At 48.0% G+C, this 8,276-nt stretch overlaps 1 pseudogene; it reads right to left on the reverse strand.

Annotated features, from left to right (window-relative positions):
* Positions 1–1,510: 1,510 nt before the first annotated feature.
* On the reverse strand, positions 1,511–4,610 carry LOC106518233 (uncharacterized; annotated as a pseudogene).
* Positions 4,611–8,276: the final 3,666 nt, after the last annotated feature.

Consider the following 8,276-nt stretch of genomic DNA (forward strand, 5'->3'; position numbering starts at 1 on the left):
GAGTGTGGATTGGAGTATGAACTGGAATTTGGGCTGGAGTATGGAAGGGAGTATGGACTGGAGGTCCCACAGTAAAGTGGGGGATTCCACCAAGAATGGTGAAGAACAGCAGGACTAAGTTAGTTTGGTACTTTCAAATCCAAACTGACAAACAAGTGATGGCTRACCAACCAGACACTGTGGTGGTCTACAAGCATCACAAGTAGGCAGTGGTGGTAGATGCAACAGTTCAAAACAAATAACATTCATTTAACTGTATCTATTTTGAGAGTTGTTGCAGAATTATGATTTTATTTCAAATTAGAAATCTGACTCAGAAAGTTGTGTACCTTTTTTGTTTGACTTTGCACAGCTATGTTTCAAAGCACTCCTGTTGTGTGGGGTGGTGGATGTGGGAGGAGTCAGTTTTTCTAATTTAATTATTAGACYAACTGTTTTCATGAGACACAGCCTAAACCTGCTGGGAAGAGGGGAAAAAGGTGATTCTTTGTATACAAAATGCAACGAAATAAATGTTACACAACATATATTCACAGTTTTTCTCTTGAAAAATGTAATGCACATTTTTATATATGGATAGCAATCYAGGAAATGAATGTCAGCTCCACTAATATTCATGATCAGAACCCTCTACTATAATATTTTGTTTGTTGTAAGACACAGCGATTAATAGATGTTTCACTAGCAAGGACCACACCATGGTAAGAGTTTAAAAAATTTATTGAAAGAAAGGGGTCGAAGGGTAGTGAGGATGAAGGAAGGGGTCGAAGGGTAGTCGGATGAATGATGAGGCATCTGGGGAGGTACGTTGAAGGAGCTTGAGGAGAAGACTCAGAGTGGGGCATAGTCTCCAGGAAGGATGCTTTCCTTAGCCTGCTTTGGGCCCCCCAGCTGGAACCTGAAAAGGAATGGATTAGGAGGTAGTTTGAGGTAGGGATGGAGGAGAAAGACAGAAGCAGAGATGGAGGGATGAAGGGATAAAGGGAGGAGGGAGGTATAAAGGGATGAGGGAGGGATGAATGGATGAGGGAGGGATGAAGGGATGAGGGAGGGATGAAGGGAYRAGGGAGGGATGAAGGGAGGAAGGGATGAGGGAAGGGTGAAGGGACGAAGGGATGAGGAAGGGATGAAGGGAGCGAAGAAGGTGACACAATGAGGCCTTACAGAGGGGCTTAAGTGGGGTGAAAGGGGAAGGTGGGTGTCGAGACAGCGAGCTAAGGGCAGATGCCAGGTGAGGCAAGTTTAAATAGACAACGACTGATTGCTGCATGTGAGAGGCGTGGTCCTGCTCCCGAACCTAAGTTAATGTCTTAACTTCATTTCACTAGCAGGGACCACACCATGGTAAGAGTTTAAAATTTTTATTGAAGGAAAGGGATCGAAGGGTAGTGGGATGAATGATGAGGCATCTGGGGAGGTACATCGAAGGAGCTTTGAGGAGAAGACTCAGAGTGGGGCATAATCTCCAGGAAGGATGCTTTCCTGAGCCTGCTTTGGACCCCCAAAAGTATCAGGGATGAAATGCCCCGAGTCGAGAGTGTGCATGATAAAGTTCGAGGGGATGAATGCGGATGTAAGTGGGGTATGCTTGGGACAACCAGCGACCTAGGATCTGAATAATGTGGTCAGGGATCCCTGAATAGGAAGCTGAAGAGGCAGCTCCTATGCGAAAGGAGTAGGCTGGTGAGATGCCTGATTTGGTCAGGACTTGATGGAAGTGTTTGGCGAACCAGAAACGGGTGGCCTGGCAGCCGGATTCTGTAATGAACAGAGGGTCGAGGGGAGAAGCGTTAGCTTTAATGCGAGTTTGCACGTAATGGGCGATAGGTTCGTAGGGGCTGAGAAAGGAACTGAGATGAAAGATGTGAATAGGAAAAGAAGATCCGAGCTGGTCGGTTTTACTTTTCCTGAGGTTGTAAATCAGGGTGTCCTGACTGAGGAGAGAAATGTCTGAGAGACATGGGTGGATGGAAGGGTCGTGTTTGGAGGCAGAAGGGGCGAATTCGGAGCAGCGAAGGAAACCGAAGAAAGCCAACAGAAACATGCATTGTAGTGTAAGGTCTACGAACGGAGACGTATGGCCGGAGCGCAGGGTGAGGATGCAGCATGTGAGGAGATCGGTGGTGAGCAGAAGACGGCGTGGAGTGAAGGGGGCTCCAGCTTTTTAAGTCCTTCGAGCAGCATGGCTACGTGGCTGTGGCTAAGGGCTGGACGGGAGTTGCCTGTGGCCAGCTTAAAGAAAAAATTTATACCTGAAAGGTAGGTTCGGATGGTGGAAATGTGAATTCGAAGAATGGAATGTGAATGGGTGATGAAATGACAGATGGACATGGTATGGAGATTGGGAAAAGGTAAATTGAACGTTGCATGGTATGATTTGAAGCTGAGCCAGCCTGTCAGACATGCCGAGAGGGTGCGAGGGGCGAGGCTGTTGAGGATGGCTTGTTGTGAAATATGGGAGAGGCTAGCAAGCTGCGGAGTCAGTGGAAAATTGTGGCTGAAAACAGAGGGACCGATGTCGGATGAGGGTCTGCTGTAGGCGCCAATGCCCTGAATTTCTGGAAGGAGAAACGAGAGAGCGCATCAGCAATGTGGTTATGATAGCTTGGAAAGTGAGCTGCCCTGAGCAGAAATTGATGTTGAGCTGAAACTAGTGTAAGTCTGCGCATGAGTTGCGTGATGGCTAAGGAATGAGAACGACCTAATTTAATTATTTCGACTACAGCTGTGTTATCGGAATGGATGAGGATGGAGTGCTGGGACCATTCGTGCCCCCAAAGGAGAGGAGAGCTGCGATGACAACGGGATACAGCTCATACAAAGCAGAAGAGGGAGAGGCCGAATCTGGTTGCAGGGAGTCAACCTCTGGGGGCCAAGTGGAGGCAAACCATCTGCCTTTGTGAAAACCGCCAAACCCAATGGAGGGGCCGGCATCTGTGTAGAGCTGAATGTCGTCTGGATGGGAGATGAAATCATTGTATAAGAAAGAGATGCCGTTCCAGGAAGACAGAAAATGGTGCCAGAGCTTCATTTCCATCCTGCAGGCATTGTCAAGGGCAAGACGGCCATGGAGTGACGGGACGCTGGCAGTGGTAGATAAAAGATGGGAAATGAAAGATTTCCCCTGAGGGGTGATGCGGATAGCATAATTTAGGTGGCCGAGAAGAGACAACAGCTGATGTTTGGTGCAGGAATCTATGAACATGAAGTTAGAGAGGATCAGGGTGATGCAATGCGCCTTCTCGGGAGGTAGGGAAGCCTAAAAGGAGGAGGAGTCTATGGTGATGCCTAAAAACTCCAATGAAGTAAGAGGACCGATTGTCTTTTCTTCGAAAAGAGGAACGCCTAGATCTGAAAAGGCATGGGTGAGAGCGCAGAGCCCTGAGAAAGGTGAAGAGGAGGGAGGGGTGATGATAAGAAAGTCATCCTGAAGGTGGAGAACGTAAGGGAGCCTGAAATTAAGAAGGATCCAGCAAAGAGCTTTGGACAGTGAATCAAAATCTTGGGGCTACTTCGGCAGCCGAAGGTGAGCCGAACTGCAAAGTAGTAAGTGCCCTTCCAATACACGCCAAAAAAGTGCCAGAAGTCTGGGTGAATGGGCAAGACCTTGTAAGCACTAGTAGTGTCCGCCTTTGAGAGCCAGGCTCCCCTGCCCGCCAGACGAATGAGGTGGATGGCGTGGTCGATGATAGCGTATTGCATGGAAAAGTCTGAGAAAGGGATGAGACTATTAATGCTTGGTATGTGGGACCCATGAAGGGCGGACAAGTCAATGATCAACCTCTTCTTGCCTGAGTATTTTCAGGTGGCAATACCAATGGGGCTGACACGAAAGACGGAGAAGGGGAGCTGGCTGAAGGGACCAATCATGAATCGGTCCTGGACTTCTTTAGCTAAGAGGGCATCAACTATGTCTGGCTCAGAGAGGGTAGACTGAAGGTTGCCGCAGTGGGTGGTGCGATCTGGGAGGGTCACTAGACCCGGGTGAAAACCAAAAGTGAAGCCATGAATAAGAACTTCAACGAAATCCCGATCAGGATAGTGTTTTAAGGCGGAGAGTAGAGCACTCACCTTAATGGACGTGGCCAGGTGGCATGCTAGTCAGGTGGGGTTGTGGGGACAGGAGGATCGGGGGTGAGCGCCGCTGCAGAAGGAGCAGGTGTGCAGAAATCTGCAACTAGAAACAGAGCAGCCTAGGTCGTTGAAGTTGTTGCACACCATGCGGCCGCCTTGGTAGAGGATGGGGCGCCGCATTTGTCGATGCCCCTGGGGGGAAGGGCAATGGGCCTGCGCTGAACAGGAAGGGACTTGGGGATCAGGGGAGAGGGTGGGGCGGTAGGAGACAAACGTTCAAAAACAGAAGGGCCACGGGCGGCGGAGGACCGAGAACAGAGGGGCATGACGAATGTGCAGGCGGTGGCGGGGTGTGAAGGAGCGCCACAGAGACTGCATCTAATGGAAACTCAAGCGGCAAAGACACGGCAGTAGAGCTCTTAGTCCAGAGCACCCCAAAAGGTCCCCTGGTTAAACTGGGCTAACCGACCTGCTGCCTGAGTGACAAAAAGGACATGGTACTCGTAAAGGGCCATGCCTCCGAAACGGAGTGCCATATCGAGCACGATGGAAAGATAATCGTCGAGCTCTGAATGGCAGTCGGGGAAAAGGGAACAAATTGTGTCCCTAAAGAGTGAGAAGGCAAAGCGAACTCGGCTGGGGTGAGTTCCTTGGAACGGGAGACTGAGGGGTGGCCTAGTTGCATGGGCCCCAGGCTGGTTAGCAGCTCACGGGGCAGGCCAGAGTGGCTGAGGGAGGGCTGAAGGAGTAAGGCTAAATCAACATAATTACCATTCAGAATCTGCTGGCGCAGAGCAGGGGAAACTGGGGAGGGGCGAATCAGGGTTGAGGGGGCGGGGGGGGTACTGCTGTGGATAGAAAGTAGTGGTTAGAATGTTGGGAAGGAACATAGGATGTCAGGAGAAGGGGATTGGGGAAGGATAAGGGGAGAAATGAAGGCGCAGGAGGTGTAAAACGGGGCCCCGAGATGGCCGGTTTTGAGCCGGGGCTGCAGATGGTAAAGGTAGGGATGAAGGAGGTGGATGAGGAGCTTGAATGTGCTCACTAGAAAAGGGGAGGGGAGCGGAAAAGGGTTGAGAAAGAGATGGGAGGGACGAAAGAGAGACAGAGGGATGAAGGGATGAATGAATGGAGGGGATGAGTGAGGCCTGACTGGCCTGGGGTTGAACGACTGGTTCAACGTGGGAGGGTTGGGATGAGGAGGGTAAAGAAAGAGAAGGTACAGAAACGACAGGGGGTGATACGACCTGACTCCCACTAGGGAGAGCTGTTGGCGCTGGCATGGACCCGGCTGGAGTTGGGGCTGTGACGTCACCGCTGAAGACGGATGCGGAAGTAGTCTGGTGAGCGGGTTGTTGCTGGATGTTGGAGCTGGGTGCCGGTTTTTGGATGGCTGAGCTGTAGAGGAACATTGAATATGAGTTGAGGTGAGCAGCTGAAAGAGGGTGGACTTGGAGGATGAGTGGTTGAAAGGAATTCCTCTGTCTTGCAACGCGCTACGGAGCTCCACTGCGGTCCATCCTGCGGGAGCGAGACGGCTTGTGGGTGCGGATGAGGAACGCTGTGCCCGGGTGGGTGCAGCAGGTTGGGGAGAAGTGGGATGAAGAGGCCGACTGGAGCGGCGCAGGAGCCCGCGGCTGCGGGGCTCGGCCTTAGACTGAGGAGCGGCGGAGGGTGGAGGCGTCGGAGTTGATGCAGGTTGAGAGGAGGAAGGGTGCGGTGGGTAGGGCTGTGAACGGGCACACCGGCGAGGGATCTGCCTGACGACAGAAGGTGGGGGAACTTTGCGGGGCGGTTGGAAGAAGAAAAGGGGTTCGTCCAAATCGGAGGAATCGGGATCCAGGAAGAGGACGTCCATGGTGAGTTAAGAAACTCGGTCTTTTTCTTTTCTTTTCTTTTCTGAAAACTCTTGTGCGGTACGAACGCGTGTCGAGACAGCGAGCTAAGGGCAGACGCCAGGTGGGGCGAGTTTAAATAGACGACGACTGATTGCTGCAGGTGAGAGGCGTGGTCCTGCTCCCGAACCTAAGTTAATGTCTTAACTTCATGTTGCGGAGCTGCTTCCTGAACTTTAATAGACATGAGTTGAACTTCCTGGTGATGTCACAGTGAGAAAATATTGGAATGCTGGACAAAAAGGCCTAATGATAAGCTGATACAGTAATTAGAAAAGAGAAGCTTGGAGCTAGTWTTATATAAGCAAAGCTGTGATATTAACCTAATGTTATAATGTTTTCTGGAGTTTTTCTGTAAGGTTCTGCAGGTTTACTCTGAACATTTAAAATAGTAACTAATGTAGTTCTTTTTGTTTGTGCCAAATGTAGCAACATCTAATCAAAGTCAAAACTAACTTTTACAACATTGACTGCAATACAAAGTTTCATGTTTTTTATTATTATTTTTATTTATATTCTTTTAAGTATTCCAAACAAACTTTTTTATCTACCACTGATGGCAGCAGGAGAGCATGAGTCTGAATCAGACTGCGGCTCATGGAGAGTCAGAGCACTTCATCATGGAGTTATTTTGTTTACAGCACAGCAGGATCAACCTGAGGCGCCGCGCTCCACAGCTGCTCCACATCAACACGTTACAATGCTCACTTTATACACACAGGTCCAGGAAAACAAAGAGACAAACCTCATTGACTCAATTTTCACCCCACTGAGTAATAATGCTCATGAAACGTCCAACGTCTGAGGAATTTTATCCTAATCAAGTTTCCTCTGTAGCATCAGTTCATTGTTTGATGTCTTGGAATAAATTCTGTTTGGCTCTGAAAAACAAGATAATAGTGTTTAGTTACAAATCAGATGAATCTGTCAGTGTGTAATTTCARTTTTCAGTGTTCCAATATTTTTCCCAAATTTAAGCACCTAAAGGGTTTAATGGAAAGATCACAGAATAAAAAAARGTTGTAAATAAAAACATACCTTAAATAAATAAGTAAGTAGGTCTCAGTGTGGGAGCAGGAAAGTGGTCTGACCTGCAGGAACTGAAAATGAAAAAAAAGCATTTTGTTCTACTTAAGACAATACAAACTTTTAAACCTTTTACTAAAGTAAATGTTATTGTGATATTTTATTTTTACACTACTTCTAATTATATAAACATCTTTAAGGATTTATGGTCCCACACCACATTGATTGTGTGCACTGTGGTTAATAACAGGAAACTGGAAATGAAATGTGGGGGGAAAAAATACAAATTTTTAGAGAAATCTTTATCCAACTTATTTTACGTCATTAATGTTAATGTTCTCGCCATCTAGCCTTTGTGCCTCCAAGCAAGGTAGGAAAGCTGAATTTATATTCTGCAAGAAGTGAAGAAATCTGCTTTGACGCAGGTGTGAAACCAAAACGTCGACTCCAAGGTTCAGTTCTTGACAGAAGCTTTTCCTCCTGGGGGTTTGAGTCAACTATGGTGTGATTGGGCCCAAATGTAAAGTGGGGGGTGGTCTGTGTGGCCCTTCTGTTCCATAAGCTGCTCAGCGCTGAAACCATGATCACGCTGGGAGCAGCTGCAAGCTAACATTAGCTTCTGGAACCCAGATTTGTGGCTCTGCTGATGTTTGCTGGGCAGAGGCCTGCATGCTGCGTGTCATCCTGAAATAAAATGTTCTTCTTCTCCTCCTTTAACTGAAAAACACCTCCACCTCTGTGATTGTCAGTGCTGTAACAACACAAATCAAACTGATCCATGCCGAGCAGTCGCTGTGCTTCTGTCGGTGTCCCACGGTGGCACATTGTCAGGGGGAGCGACTTCCTGGGAATTAACAGTGAGGTTTCTCTTGGACAATAAACGCTCTTGTGGAAAGGACATCAGAGAGCAGATTTCTTCACTTCCTGCCGAGTATAAATCCAGCTGTAAGCTGTAAGGATCGATGTGTAAAAAGGTAAGTGGGCTTTGTGGCTCAGGATGTGATGTGCTGATGATATAATATGGTGTGTGTGACCACCCAGCAGCAGGATTTAAAGACCTAAACAACAATAAACAGATTCATTACAAAAGAGAAGACTTTACAACATGGTTACCGGTAATCACAAAGACGATTGCTTGCATGAGTTATTTTGTCGTGTGTTGAGGGAGCTCACGTCTTTATGGAAACTGGCAGGACCAGTTATTGAGTTATAAATGGTAAACAGCTACTTAAAAATGGACGAGTCTTTACAATCATTTTTCTTAAACTCCTTTGCAAAGGA

This window comes from Austrofundulus limnaeus, unplaced genomic scaffold, assembly GCF_001266775.1.
Source record: "Austrofundulus limnaeus strain Quisiro unplaced genomic scaffold, Austrofundulus_limnaeus-1.0 Scaffold58, whole genome shotgun sequence".
In the NCBI taxonomy this organism is placed as follows: domain Eukaryota; kingdom Metazoa; phylum Chordata; class Actinopteri; order Cyprinodontiformes; family Rivulidae; genus Austrofundulus; species Austrofundulus limnaeus.